At 42.3% G+C, this 18265-nt stretch overlaps 1 protein-coding gene and 1 non-coding gene across 2 annotated transcripts in view; one reads left to right on the top strand and one right to left on the bottom strand.

The window, feature by feature from the left end:
* The window catches only part of Adarb2 (adenosine deaminase RNA specific B2 (inactive)), a gene marked incomplete at its 5' end in the record, with an annotated part of 191617 nt that overhangs the window by 123753 nt on the left and 49599 nt on the right, over window positions 1-18265 (bottom strand). The gene's annotated exons all lie outside the window — the stretch shown is intronic.
* Window positions 5219-5301, top strand: LOC119818135. The gene has a single exon (XR_005286044.1). It is a non-coding gene; the product is annotated as a small nucleolar RNA SNORA5 (small nucleolar RNA).

Genomic DNA, 18265 nt, shown 5'->3' with positions numbered 1-18265 from the left:
TTTCAATCCAATAGTAAAAGCAAGTGTTTTTGGATCAATTAGGACTTTAGTCATTCAAAAGATATCAGCAAGCATGTACCAGCAAGCCAGATGTGGCTCCAAGCAGATGAAAAGTAAAATAACCATAATCTTCCAAAGTGGACAGTGGATGTGGGAAAGGGACATGTGGTGTTTACTGGGACATCTGGATAAGAGTCCCAGAACGGCCTTTGTACAGCCATGTGATCTCAGACAAGTAACACAGGCGACCTAATGTCACCCAGGCAAAGAGATACACAGGAGCTTTCCCCAGCAGAGAGCTGTACTCTGTTGAGGGCAGAGAACGAAGGAAAAGACATAGGAAGACGAGCCTCCTGTAGCAGAGAGTGCTGGTATCTGGAGGACAGAGCAGCGCGCTGGGGTTCCGGCTAGGCAGACCCAGTATGAATGCTGGGTACCTACATTAGGCGTTCGTTCTGTGCCTGATGGTGAGACTTTTCTTTCTGGTGTGTTGGAGTTCAGTGGGCATCTAGACTTGGGCTGGGTGTAAACCTCCTTCAAGGCATCTTGGGGGAGGCAGAGGTGCTTTGGAAAGGCACCAGTGGGAATGCTATTGCTTCAGATACTCCCCGAAAGGACCCGATAAAACCCAGGAAAATTCAAAGAAATGAACAACAACCAAAAGAACTTCTGAAGACTTTGCTTTTCAGCGGTAGATTTTCACTTATCTGAGCCCCTCCAGAGTTCAGACACATGGACTTCAGTGAGGATGTGGTGAGGCTTGGGTCACCTGGCCATGGAGACCACCCACGAGACAGACAAGGATGCCGGTCCATGTGCCTTCCATGAAACTGGCCTTTCCCTTCTTCTGACGGCTCTTTGATTCTTGTCACCGCAACCAGTGCAGTCGGGTCTGCACCCTGAGATGATGGAAGTGCAGCTAAATGAAGCTCTTTTTGGAACCAATGGGCCGGATCTTAAGCCTTCCTGAGAATTTAAGTGTAATTTAAGAAACGGGAAGAAATTATTGAGTCTCTGTCCTAATCCCCTGAGAGTTTCTGTACTCACTCGAGTGAGCAGCTTTAATCCTCCGTGGTACCTGCGACCTCTGGATGCGATTCTTAATTACCAGAATCTAATTTCCCCTTCATGGGCGCTACCTGAGTAGTGTCTGTCGCTCAAGTAAACTCATGTGAAAATAAAGTATTAAAATCAATAATCTGACTCTGAGGTGAGATGGAACAGAAAAGTAACTTCCAGTTTGCCTGGTCTGCAGTTCCCAGGCAGCTAGTGTTTGTCTCTGTATCTGTGGCTGGCTTGTGATTCCTCGCATCTCGGAAGTGTTTGCACCTGGGGTGGCACACAGGCTGTCTGGCTATGTGTGCACTCCCTGGAGGTGTAGGGTTGAATGTAGCTTCTGTGGGGATGTGGTAGGTTGTATGTTTGACTCCATACCTCATGGAAACAAAAGCAACAACACTGGCAGTACCAATACTGAACACAATGTCCACCAATTCCCTGAGCCAGGGAGAGCATTCGCTAGCTTTAGGTTGGCCACTTGACCACAGCAGGTCTGATTAAGTTTCTATGCTTGCAATCCTTCTTTCTCCTAAACATGTTTCAGAGCTCACCTAAGCCACACCCCTGTCTTCTGATCACCTTCTTCTCTAGGGATCATAAGAAAGCTAAATTTATCAGTTGTTTATTATTACCACAAGCACCAATGCCACTATGCATCGTCATGGCTTCCCATGACACCAGGAGATGCACACTACAAAGCTGAGCATAGGAAGCTAACCCTGCCCCAGAAGTATAGTTTGGTGCCTACCCTGCCTGGTCGGAAGAAAGTGGGGAGCCACAGCCACTTGCTGGCATCACCCAACATGGCACACATCCTCCAAGTTAATTGTCACAATAACCCTTCAGAGCAGCCATTGTGGCTTTTCCTATTTACAGAACAGGAAAGAAGCAGAGAGGTGAGTCACTTGCCAAGACATCTATGACTATGACAGTGGCTGTCAAAGTCTTCTATGACAACTCCTCCCCCCCATTCTTTCCTCTATAGAAACAGAGCTGACACAATATGCAGTTCCTACTGAAACTCCCCATGAAACACTTAGGCTGCTGGACAGCATCACAGGCAAGCCAGATCTGTTCATCACTACCAGGCTGAATTCCTCCTCCTTGGACCACTGGCTGTGCTGCTTGTATGCCCTATAGCATCGTTTCTGTACCCTGCTTAGTTATCTTCCTATAGATGAAGATAACTATATGAATGAAGGAGGAATGAAAATAGTAGGGATGTAGGAATGAGTACAGAAAGACAGCATTTTGAGACTTCATTTGAACAAAGGAAGGAATTCCATGTAGAATTCTCCAACTGGAAGACCATTCTTCTACATATTTAAAGTTGAAATGTTTTATTTAGTTTTTTTTTTTTTGTGTGTGTGTGTGTGTGTGTGTGTATGTATGATGTGTGTGTGGGCATGTAAACTATGGTGCATGTATAAAGTCAGAGGACAACTTACAAGGGGTCAATGCTTTCCTTCAACCGTGTGGGTACTAGGGACTGACCTCAGGTTAGTCAGTCTTGGCAGCAAACTCTTTTACCCCCTGAGCAATCTCATTGACCTCCACTCTTATAATTCTTGCATAAACATTTGAGTGTGAAGCACTGGACAACGTAAAGTGAAATAGACTTGCACAGGTGACTTTCAGTTACCTGCTTATCCTCCCCACCCCATTTAGGGACAGCCTCAGCTCAGGACCGGACTGTGAACCTCTGAGGGATAACTGCTTTGATCCTTATTTCCCAACTCCTTTCTTCTTGTTGTCCATTGCATGCCCTACTATCAGGGATGGATCTTAATAGAGATACACAGAATGTTCCCAGGATCTTGTTGAGGTCTCAAGGTAGGCATCAAGGTAGAAATATAACCGTGAGCCATAAATCGTGTTACTCTATCCAGGTGTGGTGACTCATGCCTGTCATCTCAGCACTTGGGATGTTGAGGCAGAAAGATTGTCATGGATTTGAGAAAAGCCAGGACTCCCAAGAGGTAGAGAGACCCTGTCTCAAAAACCACGGCTGCGGCCACTGCCACCGTAGCTGCCACCACCGCCACCGCTACCACCATCCTCCCCCATCAATCGGATAGTGTGACCAAACTTATGGATTATCATCCCTGTCAAGTGTGGGTGGATCTTTGTGGAAGTGTCCTCGCTAGCACTGCTATCACCGTGAGTCACGGATTCCTGTGATGATAGGAGCATAAGCAGCTAATCCTGATCAGGAGGGTTTGGTTGCTTGCTTTGCCTGACCAGAGGGGAGGTGAGGGAACTTCAGCCACATGCACAGGACTGGTACCAGCCAGTCAATCAAAGGGCCCTTCAGAGCTGAGGCCACACTTCTATTATGCAAAGCTTCCACAAAAATGTGCCTGCCATTAACTTTCTGTCTGAGATTGTAGATATCCCTAAAATGCTCACAGCTATCAGTGCTGCCTCCCAATGCATTTCTTCTGCCAACTGGCAGTGCTAAAGATCCATAATGTGTCTTTTGCTAACCGGTAATATTTTTGATATTCACTATGTCTGAAAAGCAGTCATCTGGAACATTCTGCAGGGCAATTTCTAGTCTCAGCTCTTGATGAAGGGAGGAAGGTGCGTGGAAATCAAATTATATGTTGATGAGAGCGCTCAGGAGCCTTCATATTTAGGCACCGGCTGACTTTGGGTTCTGTATTCCCTGAGTGCCAGGAGCTCTTCATGGCTGACTTAGGGTTTTGTATTCCTTACCCACCTGACATTTTAGATTCTTGAATTTAGGTCTCCTTTTCCTTTGGTCTAGGAACTGTTATGGCCGTCATGAAGATGGCACCTTCCCCATGTGTGGTACGGTCAGCACTCCTTGCTAGTGCTATACTTTTGAGCTGATAGCCAGCGCTGCAAATATGGTGCTCTGAAAAACCAAGCAGTGAGGAAGTTTCTCCCTATTGCCTCATCCCACATCTGCCATCCTCAGTGGTCTTTTTGCTCCATCCTTGCAAAGGATGCAGAGCTGTATCCAACTGTTGACACAAGAGGCCTTGGATGAAGGGCTGTGTGGTGAGAAAATTCAGACAATAGACTGGAATTCTTGATTGAGCAGATGCCCCTGATCACCGTCTAAATCTAGCATCTAATTCTGTCTCCTCAAGAACCTAGTTTTCTTTAAGCTATTTTATTATAATTTATTTATTTATTGCCTGTGTATACACGTGCGGCATGACATGCGTGTGGAGGTCAGAGCACAGTCTGTGGTATCTGTTGTCTTGTTCCATCTTGTTTGACATGGGCATCAAACTCAGGCTGTCAGGCTTGTGATTCTCTATGCTGACATCTTGCTATCCCTGAACCCAGCTTTCCAACAGAGCCCTTCCTTCCACGGCCGCACTTGGCTCACATCGGTGTGCTGCCTTGTTCCTTGTCCCTCTTCTCATGGCCCTGTCAGGGCTTCCCGCTTGCCCTGGCCTCAGTTCTCATGTGACTGGCTATCCGCCTCCCTGGGTCTCAAGGTCTCATAGTAGTTCTGAAGCTACAGCTGTGGGTGGTGAAGACTTAGGAAACTCTTCTATAGGAGTGAAGTGTGTCTGTCACATCTAGGCAAGAAAGGCTTCTCTGAGGACACCTCTACCAGGCCATGAACACGAAGGGAAGCACTCCAGGAGGGAGGAGGGTTCAGCATGTCTCTAGGAGGCAACACCTCCTGAAAGGGCTCTCTGCCTGGTCTGCACTGAGTGTGGTAGGCAGGGCCAACTTCAAGACCTCTCTTGCTCTCGAATATGTTACCATTGGCACAAAATACTCTAGGATCTATTAGGTAGAGAGAAGGATGGATGTGGTTATGAACATCTGTCATTCCAGTACTTGAGAGGTAAAGACAGGAGGGTTGGGGGTTCAAGACCATCTTCAACTACATAGTGAGTATAAGGGAAGCCTAAGCTACATGAGACTATCTTATAACATTAAGAAAAAAAAACAATGAAGACAAAACATTAGAGAGAGATAGACACCAAAGGAAGGCAAAAGAGGGAGGGACTTGGATTTTGTAGAAAGGTCGACTTTGGCTTCTTGTTATTGTATTGTTGTTCTTATATGTCCTCATCACCCTCCAGCCTCCATGACGACACAAGGTATGGTGGCCAGACATGGTGGCACACACTTAGAATCCCAGCACTTGAGAGACTAGGCAGAAGGATGGTGAATTCAAAGCCAGCCTGGGCTCTGTAGTAGCTCAGGCTGGCCCAGAATACCCAATGAGATTCTGTCCCTTAGATATAAAATGCACTATATCCATATACATGTAGGAAATTGTGAAAGAAAATTTCCAATAAAAGTTATTTTAAAAAGGAAAACAAAAAGAAAGGCTTTGGCTGGGACATCTCTTCTGAATCCAAAAGCACCCTCTCTTTCTAACTTTCTAGGGTCCTGGGCAAGAGGCAAAGGAAGCCAGGAGCGATTTGAGTTGGTCACTGCTCCAAGAGGTGTGGGACTCAAAGGGAGAGGCCAGGGGCAGGTCAGTGAATAGAGACTAGCCTGGGGCAGAACAGGTTCCCTGGTGAGGAGGAGGTCTGCAGGGGGCTCTCCTACCATGTTGGGCTCAGAGTGCAGCTCACCTCAGCCTGGGGCACCCTGCGCCGCTGAGCCAGTGCAAAGCATCATGCTAGCAGGTTTTCCCTCCCTCCAGCACCCCCCACCCCGCCCCGCGAGGTTGGCGTTTCTCAAGTCTCCCAGCAAGCTATACATCATGAAATATTGATACGGTTCCACTAGACTGCTGCACCTGACATTTGATTTATAGCTTTAGGTGTTCTTTTTTAATTCTAAACAGTCAATGAAGGATCAAAGGAAATGTCATATTTGCAGTGTTCAAGCTTATAGTGGGCGCTCTGAAGCCAGAGAGGGAGCCAGCCCAGGTAACTTGGTGCCAACCACGTCTTCCCTGGCCCTCCATGGGTGGGGCTTCCAGAGGCTCAGCCGCTGCTGTAGGTGGAGACAGCACTCCCTCTATGCCCCAACATTTCAAATATTTATCACATTAAATATCAACCTCTAGAATATTGCCTTCGTTTAAGCTTTTCACATTCCAATGATTTTTTATTATTTCCATCGACCAAAATAAATGAAGAAAATGTTTTAGACTACATTTGAAAGCATGTAAAAATCAATAACTGGATTTTAAAAGATTTAAAATGTCTTGAATACATTCATTTTCAAACATTTTCCCTCTGATCTTTAAATAGCTTTTCTTGGAGCATAACATTTTTTTTGAAAAGTCAAATATGGAGCATTAAGGGTATAATTACCATTTTAATTATAACTCAATCATCCTATCTGTTTTGCATAGAAATTAAAGCTTTTATGTCAGGATTTTGGGCACTCACAAATGTTCAGGAGCAATTAATGTTAAAAGTTTAATGTTTTTTTTTTTTTTTTTTTACACCGGGTATGAACTTGGCAATTCTTCATTTCCTCCTCAGCTGGAAAACCAAGGATGCATCTGCTTTTATTTGATTTCTAAGCTGGATTCATTTCCATTTTGAGTTTGTTCGTGTATTTAAGACATACAGTGGTAGGACTGGGGAGATTTCACAATGGGTAAGAGTGCTTGCTGTACAAGCACGAAGACATGGGTTCAAATCCCAAGAATTTGCGTAAAAGCTAGGTAAAGCTGTTCCACCAGTCACAGTAACCCTTGTTAAAAAATCAGTGCTGAGAGAGTGGTGGGAAAATAAGAGAATTGCTGGGACCTGAGGATTGTCAGCCCAACTCCGGGTTCAGTAAGCGGCCTTATATCTCCAGAATAAGGTCAAGGGAGATAGAAGACAGCCAATATTTTTCCTCTGGCTTCCTGCATGGGTGGGTGCCTGGCTATATGACCACATTTACATATGTGCACATACACCAGCCATCCACACAAAATAAATAAATAAGGAAAATGAGCACAGTGTCCAAGCTCAGACACTAAGTGGTTAGAGTTTGAGTCCTGCCTGCCACCTTGACCCAGTTACAGCCTCGCTAGAGCTCAGTTTCCTCATCCATAAAGTAGGGTCGTAGCAAGCCACGTCTTGTATGGCTGATGTAAGGTGTGGTGAGTGGGCTTGTGGAAGAGACCGGGCAGTGTTCGGCTCTGCTATGCATCTGGCCCTCACCTTGTGAATTGTATGAAACCCCTACGGCTGTGTGATCTAAAATACTCCCAGTCAGTCTGGCAGCTATTGATTTTCCTCCCACCCTGAAAGGATTGTTTAAAACATGGCAGCACCTGTACCTTTGCATTCAGGTGATGTGAGGCCGTTCCTACCGAATCACGCAACAGTACAAACCCTTGTATGTCTCACGGGCACATGGAATTGTAACCCCTTTCTTCTCAGTCCCCTAGTGTACATACAGGGGTGTCCAGTTACCAGGGCTTGCTGCAAAAGTGTCCATTTTGCATTAATGAAAATGCCATTTGGCCAAAACGCAAACTAGATTGTCATTGACTTTAGGCCCTGAAAATGAAATACGGAAATGATAGATTTTCCCATCATTCCCCTGCGGATGAATAATGTGCTTGTTCTGAAGCACAAGGTTGCAGTTTTGGGGGTGTGTGCCTGTGTATGCATGTGCACACTTGTGTGCAAAATGCAGCCTCACCATTTTTCTCCCAGTTAACCCCCAGTCTAAGATCTGGTCCATTTCCTCTTGAGCTGCTGCAGCTGCAGCTGGAAGGAAAAAGTCATTTTTATGAGCATTGCCGTGGCAAGATAAAATAATTCCATTTTATAAAGGCTGTCGAATGGGCTCCTTCCCCCCTCCCCAGCATTTTTTTTTGCTGACTACTTATTTCTGTTTTACTTTTTATTTTTGCCAATTTTTATGCTTCCAGTTTCTCTCCTTTGTGTTTAACATCTTCTTTTTCTACTCTATTAGGGAAAAATGACAATGGAGGCAGGCAGACATAATTTAAAGATAATTATTATATCACATCCGCTATACCTTGAGTCAGATAACGTTCCTGGGAGTTAATCACTAAATATCAGTTACACAATCAAGCATAATCCTAAACATAATTACATAATCACCAAGAACCTGATATGCATAGGCGATTGGCTTTGTAAGAGACTTTGTGGCCTGGATTTTTCCAGGACAGCGTGGATCTTATGAGTTTATTAATTTTGCTGAAGGAAAAGTCATTAACTCTCTCAGCACATGTAGCTTAGTTTTAATAGCTCTATGAAGTTTCCCCAGATTTCAGAACAGTATTTAGAAAAATCCCCTTTCTGAGGCACTGTCTTTTGGTTAGCATTCCATACAAGAAGAGTTCACAGTGTCTTTAGGTATATTTTGATTTTCTGTGTTGCTGGGTATTTCCATCTGCCATTCATACCCAAAGATTCGGCTTAAGTCTATTAGTGGGGGCATGGCAGAGATGGGGGCTGAAGAAAGTGATTTGGTTTTCATCACCCACTCTGGCCTCTGGGCAACATCTCCCAGTCAAAGGTCCAGCTGGAATAAGTGACCAGATCTTCAGCTGCCCCCAATGAGTTCTATCTCAGAGGCTGCATGTTTGCAGCATCCGGTCAGGCTTCTTAGTCTGCTCGCTCAAGGTCCCTCAACACTAGCTTCTTTCAATATCCAGAGTGAGCATGTTAGGTTCCTGCAGGGTCCTTGTCCAAAATGTAGTAATTTTGTAAGACTACCCTTTGTGAATGGATTTGAGATGTTTGTTATTATGTATCTACTGCCCAGCTGGGCAATTCAAGATGACGGAAAATAATCTGTAATTGTTACATAAAAGGAAACGCAAGCTATTTCCTGGTATGTATGAATACTGTGGCTTAGGCTTAAATGTGAAATGTCCTCTCCAGGCTCATGTGTTTGAACTCTTGGTCCCCAGTTGGTGGTGCTGCTTAGGAGGTTATGAAGCCCATAGGATGTAGAGCCTAATTGGAGGAAATAGGTTACTGATAGTGGGCTTTGAGGTTTGTTAGCCAGATACCACTTCCTGTCTACCCTCTGTTTTCTGACTATGGATGTAATGTGACCAGCCATTTCCAACTCTTGCCGATATGTCTTCTCCACCACGATAAACTGTATCTGGAACTATAAACCAAAAATAAACCTTCCTCCATTAAGTTGCTGGACATTTGGTTATAGCAATAGGAAAAGTAATACAATAAGTTTCATAGTAGCAAAAGCAATCAAATGAAGATAAAAAGCCATCTATAGAGAGGAGCAAGGACAGGTCATCAATTCAGCCAGCAGAGAATATGATGAAGCCTAGGGTCCCAGTGGTATGCTTCAGTCCCTCTCATTTGCTTCTGCATTTTCTTGCAGCCATGATATATAAAAAAATTGTCTTTACACTTGAATACTGGTTGCTCCATGCACACCCCCCTGCTCCCAATGCTCATGAAACACATCAGGAGAAGAGGAAAGAACGTAAGAGCTGGAGAATTGGGAGGAGTGCCGTGAAATGCTGTGTTCTGGACGTGACACAGATATCTCACTTATGAACACCTAGTAGCTGTAGTTATCCACAAGAGACCTGCGGATGATCAAGCCTGCCAGAATCCTTGTAACCCTGCCCCAGACAGAGGATCCTTTGACAGCTGATAGTTGCTTGGGGAGGGGAATTGTTCTTTTTTGAGGATATGTCCTGGCAAAGTTCATGCTTTAGTGAATGGTTCCACACACATGCCCTAGCGGGCAGCACTAACTAGATCTGGAGGGTTATGTAAAAAGGCAAGAGACACGAAGTTGGGAGGGAGTTGTGTCGAGGTACAGGCTTCATCATATTCTCTGCTGGCCGAAGGAAGTTGGATGGGGATTATGTTTTATTGTAAATGCGTATGAAATTCTTGAGAATGAAGAAGAAATTTTACTGGGCTCAAGCTTTCAGGAATGTTGGAAAGTCAAAATCAAAAGTAACAAGAAGTACCAGATGTGTTCTCTGATTGGAGAGTGGCTTGAATTCATTGAATATTATTCACCCATTCATTTGTGAAATTACCAGCTCTGTGTATAGCACCCCTCCCCCCATTATGCTGGGCTTGTGGCAGCAAATTCAGAAAGCAGGCTGCTTTGGTGGAATTCAAGTTCTGCTGTCCCCTCAGAGTTAGTCTTCTCATTCATAAGTGGGGATGACAATGCTTGTTCATTCTACTCAGGAACGAGACAGAGACCGAGGGAGCTGATGTTGGAAAGGCCTTTCTGTGAACTCAAGAGTGTTGTCAAACGTAATTTGTCCTTGTCAGAAAGAATACCAAAGAGCGTGGGATTCTCTTGTTACCATGTCAGCGACAGACAGAAAACAATCTAATTCCCACCCTCGTCGCCAGAAAGAGAGTCTTAGAACACAGCCCACAAATTCCAGCAGGGTGAGGAGAGATTACCAGTCTGCAGACAGACGTGTTTCCTAGTAAAAAATGGTTCAGAATGGACAAATTCCAACAGCTCATAAACACAATAAATGGCCTTATCTTCTGTCTTCTGCAGTGTGAATCCTCTCAGAAATCCTACTTGAATATTATAAAATAAGATGAAACTAGCACCAGAATAAGGCTGGGGGTGTGTTAACACAGACCCTGTTACTTATGACTATGACTTGTGTGATGTGACAGAAGTGTTACACCACCAAGTTTTACAGAGAAAAGCAGGACTTGGTGAAGATGTTAAGAAGACTGTAAGCAAGTAGAGACTTGTCTTTAGATCCCACCCTAACATAGATGGTAGAATAACATGTAACAATAGCACAAAGGGCCTGGGCTGTAACTCAGATGGTAGAGCGCCTGCCCAGAACTGTGTAAATTGGCTGTGGTGGAGCACACCTGTAATCCCAGCTCTCAGGAGGTCAAGACAGAAGAAAACAACCTTTTCCCATTAACTTCCAAAGTGCTAAAACTACAGGTGCCACACCTAGAAATACTGCTTTTTTTTTTTAAAAAAGTTTTCCTTTATTTATTTGTTTATTATGTATACAATATTCTGTCTGTGTATATGCCTGCAGGCCAGAAGAGGACACCAGACCCCATTACAGATGGTTGTGAGCCACCATGTGGTTGCTGAGAATTGAACTCAGGACCTTTGGAAGAACAGGCAATGTTCTTAACCTCTGAGCCATCTCTCCAGCCCCTAGAAATACTGCTTTTAACCCAGTGTAGTGGGGCTTTAGGAAGCGTTTGAATCTAAAGAGGCATGAGTCAGTGATTTGTATGAATTAAAAAACCATCCATATCCAGGGAGTGGTACCCAGCATTACTCTAATTCCATCCCGTAGATACCACTTTTTTTTTTTTTTTTAAGTGAGCCAGTTTCTGAGCTCAGGTGAAAGAAAACACAATTTCATCTTTTCATGTGTTTCCTTGGTGAAGGGCGGATGTTCTCTCTCAGGCTATGAATAACTTCCAGATGGGGGATACTGGACAGTTCTTAGTCAGGTATGGACTATCGGACCGTGAACTGTGAGGAGGGAGTTTCCAGAGTTATTTGGCCACTATGGAGTTAGTTGGCTTACTAACTGTCATTGTGCCAGCTAGCAGCCACTGTGAGACCCTGTTTGTTAGGGTCTGTTTCTCTTAGTAGGAGAAAGTGCTATGGTGAACTACAAACCAAAGGCCGATGAGAAGGGCATTGCATAAGAAGAAACGGTAACAGCAGAGATGGCTCAGCAGGCCAATGCTGAAACATCACTTTCTGTTTCTTGAATACCGTAATAAAACGTTTTGGAGAATAGACCATGTGCACATGGAATACCACTTTGTAACCATAAATGGAACTGATCTCATCTAGAATTAGAGCCCCGTGGTCCATTTAGCATCATTGGGATTGGTTCCTCATTAGGAATATGTTTTACCCTGAAATGCTCTGATTACACTAAAACATGTGAAGTTCCCATCCCTGCAACAACAGGTTTCATTTCCCCTTCCATCTGTCAGACTGACGTGCCATATGACTGCATAGTGAGAAACCCAAAGATATAATTTGGAACAGCAATCTATCATGTTAGGGCTTTATAGGTCTTCCCTTATGATGGTGTTCATATAGATTTTACCCCTGCTTGCTTGCCAAGGGAATATCCAAACCTACCCAAATTTTCATTCGTTCCTTATAGCTGAAGTCTGATTGACAGTGAATTAGCACAGTGGGTCTTCTTTATTTCAAAGAATACATCCATCTGAATCTGTACTTGGAAAAAGAGGGTATTTGTTTATTTTCGTCTATGTATGAGACTGAGTGTTTGCACATGTGTGGTCCAGTGTACGTGTAGGGAGGCCAGCGGAGGGCTCCAGGGGTCCTGACACTCTGTGCTTATTCCTTTGAGGCAAGGTCTCCTCTTGACCCTGAGGCTTGAGTTTTCTTCACAAGACTGGAAGACATAAAGCTCCAGGGATCCTCCTGTCATTGTCTTACTCAGTTTTGGGATTACAGGCTTGCATGGGATGTCCAGTTTACATGGGTGCTAAGGTCCAGGTTTCAATCTTGAAGATTGTGCAGCAGGTACTATTAACTACTGAGCCATCTCTACAGTCCCTGAGCCTGTACTATTTGGACAACTCCCATTGTAACGAAAGACTACCATACTATCTAAAGGTTTTAGATACAGGATAATGCTACTATTTTTCATTACTGCCTTTATCTTAAGCACAACTTCTCATTCTGACACAGAAAAAACTTCTAAGCTCTAAGGACCACGGTTCATGATGAAAATTGCATAGAACTCTGGCTACCCCACATTCTAACTCGGAACAAAGTGGGTATAGATTTACGGACTCAGTTCCTGCCTGTGGGCATCTGCAGCCAACTGCTATTTGGGAAGTGGGAGAGTCAGAAAGAAGAGACTTAATGACAGAACAGAGACTACCCAGTGTACTTTCCGATCCTAGAGCTAAGGCCACGGCCTGCAGCAGAGCTGAAGGGACTTCATCTGCTCATTTTCCTTACCATCGTCTCCTATCTCCTCAGAGCGACCCAGGCACTGGGCTCAGGAGGCATAAATTAGTCCCTGGTGGTGTTTCTAAATAACTCAGTACCGGCGAAAAGTGCAGGCCTCAACATTCCGTGCTGTCTTTGTAATGAAAATCTTTGAAGCTTGGTGAGAGGTGATGAGAAAGAGGACAACAATTAAGGATTGGCCATAAACTTGATTTCTTGTGGTTGGCTCCAAATCCCACTTTCTGAGGGCAAAAAAAGACTCAACCCCCTTTGCTCTTTTATCTTTGTCTTTTGCCCATTATCGTGTAGAGCAAACAGCGAGGCTCAGAGCCATATGGACTTTAGGTTGAATCTAAATTTTCCCCCTCCCCGTTTTCTCTCTCCTGTCTCTCTCTTTCCATTTCTGTCTGTCTGTCTCTCTATATATGATAGTTTTCTATAAATCTACCAAATTTGAGCTGATCTCTCTAAAATATATACTATATTTTATGTGATTATATAAAAGTATGCTATATAATATAGAATTATACACCACGAGTAATATTCGTTATTTTTCTCATTACTGTGATCAACTATTTGATAAGAAGAAACTTAAAGGAAAAAGGGACAACCACTAAGATCCATTTTGTTCAAAATTTCTATAATGATATCTAGGATGATTCACACTAATGTAAACAATAAAAATGAGGAGGAATTTCTTTTGTCTTAAAGTTCAAGGCATGTAATCCTTCATGATGAAGAAAGCACAGCAGCAGGAGTGTGAGGCAGCTGGCCACATTGTGTCTGAAGTCAGGGGCAGAGCATGGACAGGAAGTGGGGCCAGGCTGGAAAACCTCAAGGTTCCTCCTGAGTGACCTATCTTCTCCAGTGAGGCTCTTCTTCCTAAATAGTGCCAAAATCTAGGGACCAAGTGGTTGAGCACGTGAGCCTCTTGAGACACTTTACATTCAAACTGAAACACACACCACACACACACACACACACACACACACACACACACACACACACAAATGCATGCACACATATAGAGGTGCACACACATACATGCACATACTATACTACAAATACAATATATACACATTATAATATGTTACATTAATATTTAATGTATTATATAGAGAACATTCATAAAATATATGTATATATTTTAGTTGGGCTTTTTCATTACTGTATTTTTTTTGGTTTCTATCATGTAATGGATTATCTAATTAGTTTAGAGAACTCCATCAGAGTTATAAATGATGAGAAAGGAATTAGCTATCCACTAGGCCAATACTGAGAAAATATGGTAAAATACTTTATGAGACAAGCTAGGGAATTTGAAACACTTATATGTTTGGAGGCATTTAATACAGGGGAAAAGGCTTAAGGGCTGCTGACAGTACCACTCACTGTAGTCCTCTAAGTGTAGAATGATGACAGACATAGGAAAAGTAGTTTGCTTGTTATACTCCGTCTAAGGAGAATTGTGATAATTTCTACATTCATTACGAAAGAGAAAATTCTCTGACCTTAAAGATACAATTTTCATTCATTTCCAAATTGAACGATATGTGATGATTTGTGTGATTTTTCCCCAAACTATATATAACTAAGATGACACCAGTGACACATAATTGGAACAGACTTGGTTCTACCACACTTAGCATAGCAAAGAAGTAATGATGGACTTGACTCTGTCAGATTTATTAGGACAGTGTTACAGTCAACAACACGATATATCTCACTGTTTGGGGACTGTTTTAAAGAGCTATATCGAAACCTTAATAAGGATTAGAAATCAAAAAGAGATGATTTCTATTTCAAAAACTGTTTTGTGTTTTTATTTCATTCCTGACATTTATTTACTATTTACTATTTAATGATCCAGACATTGGATCCCATATAACTCAGAATGACCTTGAGCTTGCTATGCAGCTGAGGATGACTTTGAACTATTGATCCTCATTGCCTTTGTTTCCCAAGTGCTGGGACTGCCAGTTACATCATCATAGCTGACTTTGTCTTTTAAAATGAACCAATAGAGTAATACTTTAGAAGAGTCTAGTGCTTTGTAGCATCATGGAAATTGTAGTACTATAATCATCATACTTTAAACCTCTTTGGAATATTCCAAAGTTGTAATAAAATAATAAATATACTCTCTTTGGACCTTTGTGCTGAAAATTACAAAATATTTATTTAAGCAAACAAAGAAGATCCAACCAAATTAAAGGAGTTGCACATTGTAGTGATGGGATGGAGAACTCAAATAGTAAACATGTCAGCTCTCTAAATGTACCTAGAGTTGAGTATTATTTTTATTAAACATTGACAAGCTCATTCTATAGTTTGTATTCCAAGGCACAAGTTTTGGAAAAACCCAAACAACCTATTTATGAGGAAGAAGAATAAAGTAGAGAGAATTATGTTACTCAACATCAGTATTCACTGCACAACTACCACGATTGATTACACGAATTGGTAAACTGATGGACACATGGATGGAGCAGAATAGAGAAGCAAAAATAGAAATGCTGAGCTAGGTTTTTAACAGGCACAAATGCAATTCCGTGGAGGAGAGGCAGTCTTCCAGCCAATGAGCAGCTAGGCTTCCACGGGCAAAGAGGAGAAGAGGAGGTAAATCCCGAAACTTAGATCTGTGAAAATCTAGACGGAGTAGAACATAGACTCAAGACAAGTGACAGTTGGCCTTGAGTCACCTTGGCTGGGTTAGGAACGCTCAGGAAATTAGTGAAGCACACTTCAGGTGTTTGTGGAGGTGTTTTAGAGACAATTAGATCATGAGGTCTTTGGCTCAATGAATCTTTTGAACTGTTTGTATTTTTAAAAATTTAATTGGGGCTATGGTGAAAATATGATAGGTGGGCCTGGTTGGAAAAATAGGGATTTATATTTTCCCTGCTCCTTCCTGTTATGGCCCTACTGCACTTGCTCTCTGCTAAGAAGTGTTTTCCTCCACAACATACTCCTGTTGCCATGGTGGTCTGTCTAGAACATCAGTTCTCAACCTGTAGGTCATGACTCCTTTGGTGGTTGGTTGCATATCAGATATTTACATTATGATTTATAACAGTAGCAAAATTACAACTATGAAGTAGCAATGAAATAGTTTTATGGTTGGGGTCACCACAACACGAGGAACTGTATCAAAGGGTCACAGCATTAAGAAGGTTGAGAACCACTGGTCTAGAGCACGGGGCCAAGTGACCATGAACAGACCCTCTGAAATAGTGAGTCCAAATAAACCCTTCTTTCCTTAAGTATTTTGCTTAGGTATTTTCAATATGCCAACTTGTAATCTGAGACTGCTTGTTTGTTTCTTTGCCTCCCAGACCTGAATAATCACACAGAAACCATATTAATTAAAACACTGTTTGTCTAATAGCTTAGGTATATTCCTAGCTAGCTCTTACATCTTAAATTAACCCATTTCTATTAATCTGTGTGTCACCTTGAGACTATGGCCTACTGGTAAGATTCTGGCATCTTTCTCTTTCTGCAGCTACATGGCATTTGTCTGACTCTGCTTTTTTCTCCCTTTATTCAGTTTAATTTCCCTGCCTATCTCTATTCTGCCTTGCCATTGGCCAAAGCAGCTTCTTTATTACCCAATGGTAATAAAACATATTCACAACATACAGAGGGGAGTCCCACATCACCAACTAAAGAATCTCATAGAATCCATGATACTTTTAAGAAAAAGCAGGCCTTTAGAATCTAGACCAAGAGGAAGAGTCTTAGACTCAACACTAATATTCACAGCAGAAAAACAAATCAGTTGGATTTCATACATATTGGTACCTTTTGTTCTGTAAAAAGGACTTCCTTTAAAGGTGAAATGACAAGCTACAACCCACAAGAAAATACTTGCAAATTGAATATCTGACCAAGAACTTGTATTGAGAATATTTAAATGACTTTAGAAACCAAGTGAAAACAAAAATGTCAACTAGAAAAGTGGAGAGAAGACTGTAGACATCAATAGGGGTGACACACAGTGGCAATTAAACACATAAGATGCCCACATTCACCCATTATTCAGGACATGCAAAAAAGAGCCACTGAAGCTATCGTGTGCACCAGGCAGAAGGGAAAAGGTAATGACGACACTAAGTGCTGATGAGTCGGTCAAGAAACCAGAGCATTTTAAAGTCACTGGCGGGGTGGGGGCAGAGACTCACTCTGGAACAGAGTGTGGCAGTTTAAGTCAAACCTGTGAGAAACCTAGAAAACAGCAAAAGCACTCGAGTATTTATCCTAAGGAAATGGAAGGTTTTGGTCTCATATAAAGTACATTCCAGTGTTTACAGAAGATATATTCACAATAGCCTAAAATATGAAGCAACCCAGGGGTCCCCAATTAGTTAAGCACTGTGAGGGGGCTGTGCCATTGAATGCTACTCAACAATAAAAAGATGAGCCACGGACACACCCAGCAACTCAAATGGATCTCCAGAGTATTATGCTGAGTAAAAAAGAATTTAAGTCTTTATGATTATGTTTATTCCATATTCATGAAAAGAGAAACTTAGTGGCTACTGAAGGTTAAAGGTAAAGTGGTGGGAGAGAGGTGGGTGGGGCTATAGGAAGAATCTTGAAGGACCTTGTGGAGAGGGGTGTTCTGTGTACTGAGTGATGGTGGAACACATATACACATGCATACACACACGCATGTACACGTATGTACATATACATGTACCCATGTGCATGCATATATGTGAATTATAATAGGAAGTCTGAATAAGAAGTGTATAGTTCATTACTGACTGTACTAAAGTGTGTGTTAAAATGTGCTACAGTTTTTCTGGATGTAATTATTGAGGGATAATAGATAAGTGTCACATAATTTTAGTCATTTCTTAAGATACTATGCTCATTTGTGATCATGAAAAACATTTAAATATTCACATGCATATCCATTGCATACATAAAGTCCCAAGGCTCATCTCAAAACTACAGATAAGAATAGCTGGGCAGAGAACTCAAGGTGTTTGCTGAGCAGGCTCTCTCGGTGGTTCTGCCATAGGACTAGCCAGCGGCAGTCCACATGCACTGCATGCCTCTCTTGTGAAATCATTAGGAAAGTGAAGACAATAGAAAGTTAAAAAAACAGGCAAATATTAAGACAATATAATACAATAAAATTGATTTTGAACTTTTCCATTTGGTAAACTCAGCTATCTTGGTGTTCTGTATATAAGGTTAAACATACTGAAAACTCACTTTTATAAATTTAAGCACATATTTGAAGCAGATTTGTGATATAAAGAGACTAAACCTATATCAACTCATTAATTGTTATGATGGAAGGAAGGAATGTTTT

Source organism: Arvicola amphibius, chromosome 6 (genome assembly GCF_903992535.2).
Source record: "Arvicola amphibius chromosome 6, mArvAmp1.2, whole genome shotgun sequence".
Classification (NCBI taxonomy): Eukaryota; Metazoa; Chordata; class Mammalia; order Rodentia; family Cricetidae; genus Arvicola; species Arvicola amphibius.
The sequence above is the reverse complement of the archived record's forward strand: the minus strand, read 5'-3'. Positions and strand labels throughout refer to the sequence as shown.